The following is an 8,809-nucleotide window of genomic DNA, read 5'->3' as shown; positions in this document are numbered from 1 at the left end:
GAATTAAATGTGAGTGTTTTTCGTTAGTGAGGGAAATAGTGTTGTGTTTTGCCGTAGTGGACGTGTGCTGGGTAGTAGCGAAAGTAATGATGTAATATTGTACTGTACTAAAAATGCTGTAGTGGACGTGTGCTGGGTAGTAGCGAAAGTAATGATGTAATATTGCACTGTGCTAAAAATGCTGTAGTGGACGTGTGCTGGGTAGTAGCGAAAGTAATGATGTAATATTGTACTGTACTAAAAATAATGATGTGTTGTATTTTAGTAAAGGCGATAAAATGTTAAATTGTCTTCTTGGTCCGTATTGATTTCAGCTAAGGAAGCTCCCTAACACCTCTTCCTTAGCGATTTATTTTTGGATGCGGCTAGTCAGTATCAATACATATGTTACTTATGCTGAAAATAGTGGTACTGGAATTATTTAAATGACACAGAAGAAGATAGAGAAGAGTAGGAAGCAAAATAAATCGCTTAGGAAGAGGTGTTAGGGAGCTTCCTTAACCGGCGAGAATACGGAATCTAATGCAAGTGGAGTTATGTGTTTCAGTGATGGTGATATACAGTGTCATTAAGTTTTAGTGAAGGTGACAGAGTGTTATACTGAGCTGTAGTTATGGTGATGAAGTCTCTTTGTTATGATAATGATGATGTACCGTATTTCTTCCGCGTTACTACCACCACCACACTATAAGAAGATATTTCCCTAGCTTAACAAAATCACAAGGTTGCCTGCAAGTATGAAGAAAAACTCTCCCCCAGACCTGAACGAGTTAAAAATATGGCGAGACAGATCGGTCAGAGATCTTTACTACGAGTGCGTCTCACCCAAGCTGAATAAAATCGTGTGGATATTGACAATTTCGTCCTTTCAACTAAATAAACTCGTTCGGTCGTAAAATAGAAAGCTACGAAAAATACATAACCGAGGAGACGGGCCTAATGAACGGCGTGAGAGTGTGGCTGGAGGAGTTAATGAGGTGGAATGCTTTGTGTGGAGAATTCTTTGTACTAATTATAGCACACCTGAGACTTACCTGAGCCACACTTTTCTCGGCACCACCACCTTTTAGCCACACACCCTGAGCTTCCTACTGACACCACACACAAAAATGCCACCACACCTGCCAAATTGACACCACCACATCACCTTCACCACACAACCACCTCTACCACTCACTATACTACCACCACCATCACTGCACTACCACCACAACCACCACCACACCACCACCATTGCCATTACACTACATCTGCCACTATATTACTACCACACCACCACTGCCACTACCACCACCACACCACAGCATCTGCCAACAAACTACAACCACCACACTACCACCACTGCCTCTACACCATCACCACTACAACCATACTACTACACTACCATCACCTCACTACCACACCAGCACCACCACCAGAACCCCATCACGAGACCACAAGAGCACATTATCACTCTCACTACCTCCACCACACAACCACAGCTACCATTATACTACCACTACCACTGTCACCATACTACCACAACTACACCACCATATCTGCCACCACCACACTACCACATTTGCCACTATACTACAACCACCCCACTACCACATTTGCCACTATACACTACCACCACCACACTACCACCACCACCTTATCAGCACTGCTACTACACTACTTCCATCACTTCAGTACCATTTCTGCAACTATACCACCACCACCACCACTACCACCACCACACCACTACCACCACCACCACCACCACTACCACCACCACACCACTACCACCAGTGACAATATATTACCACCACCATTCTACCATTTTTGCAACAATACTACCACTATCACGACCACCACCACCACCACCACATTACCACACTATCACCACCACAGCTACACCACCACCACAACACTATCACCACCACACTACCTCATTATATCACTTTAACTAGGCCTAAAATTGCCATCTCTACATCTTGACTGCTGAGATATAAAGAGCTATTACACTAGAATATCATACTTGTCAAAAAAGCAATGGAAAGGATGTACAGTGGTTGTATTGAAATCTACCCCTGAGCTTTATCAATATTTTTACACCAGACTGTGAGTCTAGTAACGAAGAAGTGCAGTGAAAAAGATGGAGAGCTGTAATATTGTATGATCTTGCCACTGACCTACGGGATACAACCTGAAAAAAAAGAATGAATATCTTTTTCAATAAAATGTAAATGTATTTTAACACAATCGCTGTGAATTCCACCATAATCTCTGCAGTAACATTTATACATATTTATTCTCACATCTGCAAATTTACCCGTTTTATTCTAATTCGCCTAAAATTACCATCTCCATTTTGAACTTTGAACTATAAGAATAAATTACTACAAGAGTGTTGTGCTAGTCACGAAGCCATGCTATGGGAGGGATGTCTAGCCGTAGCATAACTTTGAACTATGGGAAATAAGCTGTAAAAGACGAAAATATTGGCCAATTTGAAGCGAAAAGAGTAGAGTAAATTTATCTCTTTGCTTGTACAGTATAAGAGTTGCTGAAGGTAACTGTAAGACCCCCAGGAATATTTACCTACGAATTCTATAACTGCTACAACCAATACTGCTACAACTACCACCAAACCACAACTACTACTTCAGTGTTACAAAACTACAGCTTCTAATGTCACTAATACATATACCACCTAACTAACCTTTAAATGTCATATGCTGTATATTCCCCCTTACTATTACCTCTCTCTCTCTCTCTTTTTGATGTACAGTAAGGGACTAAGTGTATGGGATTTTCTAGGAAACTTAATTATTTTATGGACGGGAGAAATGCGACGTTAATCACTTTACCTCATGGAAGGTGCTGGAGAGGGAGGCCTTCATGTGGTGGCACTGAAATAAACAGGCGACTCCACTACCCAGTTACGAGTACACAAACGTCCCTCAACTCTCACCCTATCCCCAGTGAGAATGACGCTGAACGCAAGGGGAGGACAATTCAGCCAGCGGTCCTCTGACTTAAGATATCAGATGTAATTACGGCTTTAACTACTACCACAACTACTACTACTACTTCGGCGATGGACGGGAAAACAGAACTGGATAAATTATACCACGGAAGTAAATATTGAGACAATCATGAGGCCTGTGCAGCGTTCGTCATATGTACTGCAAACTTAGCACCAGTCTGATTTTTGGATTCGCTAGCGGACGAGTTGATGCGCCTCAATATACAAGGCGTCCGCGATTGTTTTTCTTTTTTTTTTCAAACTTCTTGACATTTTTCTTGGGCTAATTGAGTGAAAAATCCTGTATCAACATAGGCTCAACGCTCAACCGTGCAGAGCTACAAAAACTAATGACATGCTGGCTGAAAACGCCCCTCATAATTAAGCAATAAAGCCATTAGTACCAGTAGCTAATTGGTCTGGTTATTTAATTCGTGTTGATATTGCACTTTTTTTTTCGAAATAAGCCCCAGAATTACCTGAAGTTCTTCAAAAAAAACTTGCGGGACACCCAATTGATGCAAATCGATGATGATGATGCTAGTGATGATGATAACTGGTATAATTAACTAACCCTTTGGCTGCTATGCACACTCTACGGCATTATATTCAAGTTAACACCAGGTGCTATCATTCACTCCAGGGAAATCCCACAAGATATGGTATTAAATGCAGGGTGTCGCGCTCGGTGTTAATTCCTGTTCCAAAGCCCGCAATGTAAGAGCCAGGCATACACACTGCTGCACGTGTGGCTCATACCAAGTGTGTGTGTGTGTGTGTGTGTGTGTGTGTGTGTGTGTGTGTGTGTGTGTGTGTGTGTGTGTGTGTGTTTATGTGCGTGTGAGGGCTGATTAGGTGTGTGATATATATAGCAGCAATGAGACTGTTAGGACGAAGTGAGGCGACAGTAATGATGTCCTTCTGGCCACTGAGCATGACGGGTGGTGTGGCTCTGAGTGTTATTACCCCACCGACCTTGTCCTTCCCTAGGCCACTCAACCCAAGGCGGAGTCCGGAATGAAGCCGTCTGGTGAGAGAGAGGATAAAACTGCTTGGCGGAGGTGAAATTAGAGTCGAGGGAGCTTGGAGGAATATAACAGCCTAGCAGGTAAATATCAGTGCCAGTGGGTATTGGGGAGGAACACTAGAATATGGTGCTAGTCATGAAGAAGTGCCATGGAAAGGATGTAGAGCTGTAGCAATGTCTTATTCTGGAACTTAGCTAAAGGGAAATAAGCTGCAAAAGAACAAAAATCTGGGTCAAGTTGGTGTAAACAGACTATAATATTCATAAGCTAGAAAAACAGACGATTCCTAACAGCTTATAACATGGCTCCCACGACTCTCTCTCTCTCTCTCTCTCTCTCTCTCTCTCTCTCTCTCTCTCTCTCTCATTTCCACGCATTTTCTTTTCTTTATCTTTTGGTGTGTGTATTAGACTACCTTTGTCTGTCTGTCAGCCTCTCTCTCTCTCTTTCTCTCTCTCTCTCTTTCTCTCTCTCTCTCTCTCTCTCTCTCTCTCTCTCTCTCTGGAATAACGAGGTCGACTCAGGGATCATATTCACCCCCCCTGCCCCTCGTAAGTGGTGGTGCTGAGGGGGTCACATGATCGCCTCTCTCGTTGCTTTAGGTTTCACTCCACTACATATTTTTTTTTTTTCAGGTAATTTTCCCAATGTGGCTCCTTAATATTCCCTTGTAAGTTAATAATAATAATAATAATAATAATAATATTATTATTATTATTATTATTATTATTATTATTATTTTATCATTATTATTATTATTATTATTATTATTATTATTATTATTATCATTATTATTTTATTATCATTATTATTATTATTATTATTATTATTATTATTATTATTATTATTTTATTATCATTATTATTATAATTATTATTATTATTATTATTATCGTTATGTTCAGAATTGGCACTAGAATCACCTGAAGTTAGTAGGTAAAGACCCAGGTCGCCCTACATATAAGTGAAAGACTTATTTTTGTGTGTTATACTCTGACCGTAGGCTTCACAGCCTGTTCCCAAGGCCCAGCAGTCCTCCTACATACCATACACTCCACATGTCACCACTTCGGCGCTGACACCCACTGTCCATATTGATTTTTTCCTAAGGATCTTATACAGGACTAGTGTATTGGTATTAGCGAGGGTATTTTTACATGTCAGTGGGTCCTCTGATAGATCAGTAAAATCTGTTTTGATTCAAATCCTTAAACTGTTCCCTACCCCAGTGGGGATTCAAACGTGGGTCCAACAGGACTGCAGGCCACCTCTCTACCAATCCGGCCACGCCTCCCCCTGTGTAAGATGTAACGCGGAAATAATTCGCTGAAGTTATTGCCAAGAAATTTATCAATGTGTAATATGCAAGATAAATAACTAAAATGGCTTAATTATATTAGATTCAATGAAATATTAAAGTGACTGACCCAATAAATAAATAAATGAAACGCCAAGGGGTCAAGCCCCGATCTGTCTACACAAAACGTCGTTCAGTGTACCTCCGCCAAGCCTTGTACGCGGACTTCCCATACAACCTCCAAGACAGGGATGGCCTTGACCTTTGACCCCTTGACCCTGCTGACCTATTCAGTTCATCGTCCCTTCATACTGTATCACTGACAAACGTTTGGTTGAAATCCGTCGAGGGGTTCAGGAGATATCGTACCCACAAGGATAACCTAAGTTGACCCATATGACCTTGATCTTTGACCCCTTGACCTAGCTGACCTTATTAGTTTATCATCACCTCATACTGCATCACTGACAAAAGCTTGGTGGAAATCAGTTGATGGGTTCAGGAGATATTGCGCCCATAAAAGCTACAGACGCACGGACCCACGCACGCACGGACGGACAGACAGACCAACCACTTAATGCCACCTCCACCACACTTGGGCGGAGGCATAATAAAAAAGTAAAATGATATGTAAGTGAATAAGTATCAAGGTGCAATACATCAAGTAATTCGCTGAGGAAGAGATGCAAAGAAACCCCCAATAACCAACACACACACACACACACACACACACACACACACACACACGACCATGATTCTCTTCGCACAAACTTGAGCGCCAGACTTGTGACGAGTCTCATTTATCGCTCGTTATCGCCTGCTAAATGAGTTACCACGCTTCATTACCCGAACTCTCTTGTTAGCGCGATGATACCTTTGACATCACAGCTACTTTCTTGCTCTCTCTCTCTCTCTCTCTCTCTCTCTCTCTCTCTCTCTCTCTCTCTCTCTCTCAACTTAAGGCTGCCGTCCACTGGGTTCACATATCAGATGAGTCCGAGGCTACTACTACTACTACTACTACGTCATTTTCCTCCCTGACGCAACATATCAAAGAGAATCATCTATGGACAGAAAAACATACTAAGTTTCTCTCAGGAGTATTGGACACCAGACGCCAGTAGGAAGAGGCGAAATAATAGAATCGTATGGTAGTAGTAGTAGCGGTAGTAGTAGCATTAGTAGTAGTAGCTGTTGTTGTTGTGGTCCCAGGTTCATTAGAAGTGAACCTGGTGAACTACGGGATTAAGCTGCATTTTTCCTGAAGTCCATCATCCTCCATTCAGTAAATAGGGAAGTACTTGAGGGACGTTTCTGTAAAAAGGCCATTGAGTCGCCCGGTTTCATTGATATCACCACACGAAGGCTCTCCTCTTAGGCATCACGGGTAGAAGAGAGAGAGAGAGAGAGAGAGAGAGAGAGAGAAAGGGGGGGGGGAAGAGAGAGATCGGGATGAAAGGGTGGAGAATACAGCTCGTAGACTCCTATGTGCTTTTCTCTTCTCTGTTCCCGTAGTGGTTTTCTGTTGTTCCTGAGCATTTTATTTTTGTATTTTTCTCCCTTGCTTGTCTCTCCATTGTGTTCCCAGTGTTTGTTTGGTTTTTGTGTGCTTGTGTTTGCGTCTGTGTGGCATGGTTGTCCGGCTGATCTTCCTGTGTGTGTGTGTGTGTGTGTGTGTGTGTGTGTGTGTGTGTGTGTGTGTGTGTGTGTGTGTGTGTGTGTGTGTGTGTGTGTGTGTGTGTGTGTGTGTGTGTGTGTGTGTGTGTGAAATGCCTCTCTATACCAAACCCGTGTCTCCTCTCTTCATTGTGTATCCATCTGTCCAGCGGAATATACCATCACTTTATCACGCAAACAAAGCCATTACAGGTCACCAAACAGCCACCGATGTGTGATATTACTACTGTTAACTCGCTCGTTCCCTTTATGTATTTTTCTTTTTACTTTTGTCATCTCCAGACATATTTTATTCAGCTTACGAGAGATTTCTGAAGATGGAGAGGTTAGATATCGCCTTCATTAACCCTTTCATTTGAAGACAGCTTTCCTCATGTTAAATATAATCGCCAAGGAGTAATAATAAACATATAAACCAAGGAGGAACACTCAGAGAGAGCACTTCATCCATACACTAAATCGTACACTAAATCATGCCGAGGTGAAATATGAAGACTAGAGCGCCAAGAAAAAGGAGCTACGAACCCACAATGTGACTTATAATACGGCCCCAAATCCCCACTCTTTGACATACCTTTGCCAAAATTGAACCACATCTCACTTAAGGTAATAGGAACATTTCTATATGGTACTGATCATGATTATCCCGTTAGTTTTCTGCAAGTCGGTGGGGAGACACATGCATACAAACATTAACATACCATACATATACACATATAAAACTTGCTATAACTTTATCCCATTTTTTCTCTCTCTCTCTCTCCTTCACGGCATGAGGGGAGACCTGCTTTAGTGATGGCCTTAATATAATTCTTATCCTTTCACCACGAGATCATTCGAGAAGCCAAATAAATTCGTCTGCAGGAACATACACTGAATGCATCATTACTGTGAAGAGAACGTGCAACTTGAGCAGAAATGTCTGAGATAAGGCAGCCTGGCAGTTTATATACAGCAAATGCGGATATTGTTTACACGGCCCTGTTGCCACGATAAAACACACACACACACACACACACACACACACACACACACACACACACACACACACACAAAGCCAGGTGGTTGCAGACGGCCTGAATGAAAATCTGGGCGTGCATTTATCTTGGTTAGTAGATGGTGCGTGAGGCGGGCAGGACTGTGTGAGGCAGAGGCACTATTTACACCGGCACGCACACAATCTCCGTGCTGCTATTTACACCCACTGTTTATACCTCTCACTATCCCAGCTGCTATTTACACCGACTGTTTATACCTCTCATTATCTCAGCTGCTATTTACACCCACTGTTTCTGGCTCTCACTATCCCAGCTGCTATTTACACCCACTGTTTCTGGCTCTCACTATCCTGCTTACTATTTACACCCAATGTTTCTGGCTCTCACTGTCCCAGCTGCTATTTACACCCAATGTTTCTGGCTCTCACTATCGCAGCTGCTATTTACATTTGCTGTTTTTAGCTTGTACGATTGACTCACTGTTTTTGGCTTTCAGTACTAACTCCTTGGTTTCACTAAGGCTATTCCTTTCTCTTACTCTCTGTTCCTGCCTCTTATTAATTCCCTTTTTAGATGGAGGGGCCTCTCTAATAGCGGCCTTGTCTGCCTGTCACTCATTTTTTTTTCTTTTTAATGAGGTGCTTTACGCCCATTAGACTAGCTACTTTAGTGAGGCCCCAAATTATGGTCCTGAAGTTCCAGCATCTATCTAGAATTATTGTATCTATTTTTCTCTCTCACTGGCTGCTCCTTGGTGTTAGTGATTGTTCCTCTTTTCACTGACTGTTCTTTGATTTTCTAGTGATTATTTTTTGCCT

This window comes from Coenobita brevimanus, chromosome 79 (genome assembly GCF_032717465.1).
Source record: "Coenobita brevimanus isolate Jiangsu-jjx chromosome 79, ASM3271746v2, whole genome shotgun sequence".
Lineage (NCBI taxonomy): Eukaryota > Metazoa > Arthropoda > Malacostraca > Decapoda > Coenobitidae > Coenobita > Coenobita brevimanus.
Note: the sequence above shows the minus strand (reverse complement) of the source record.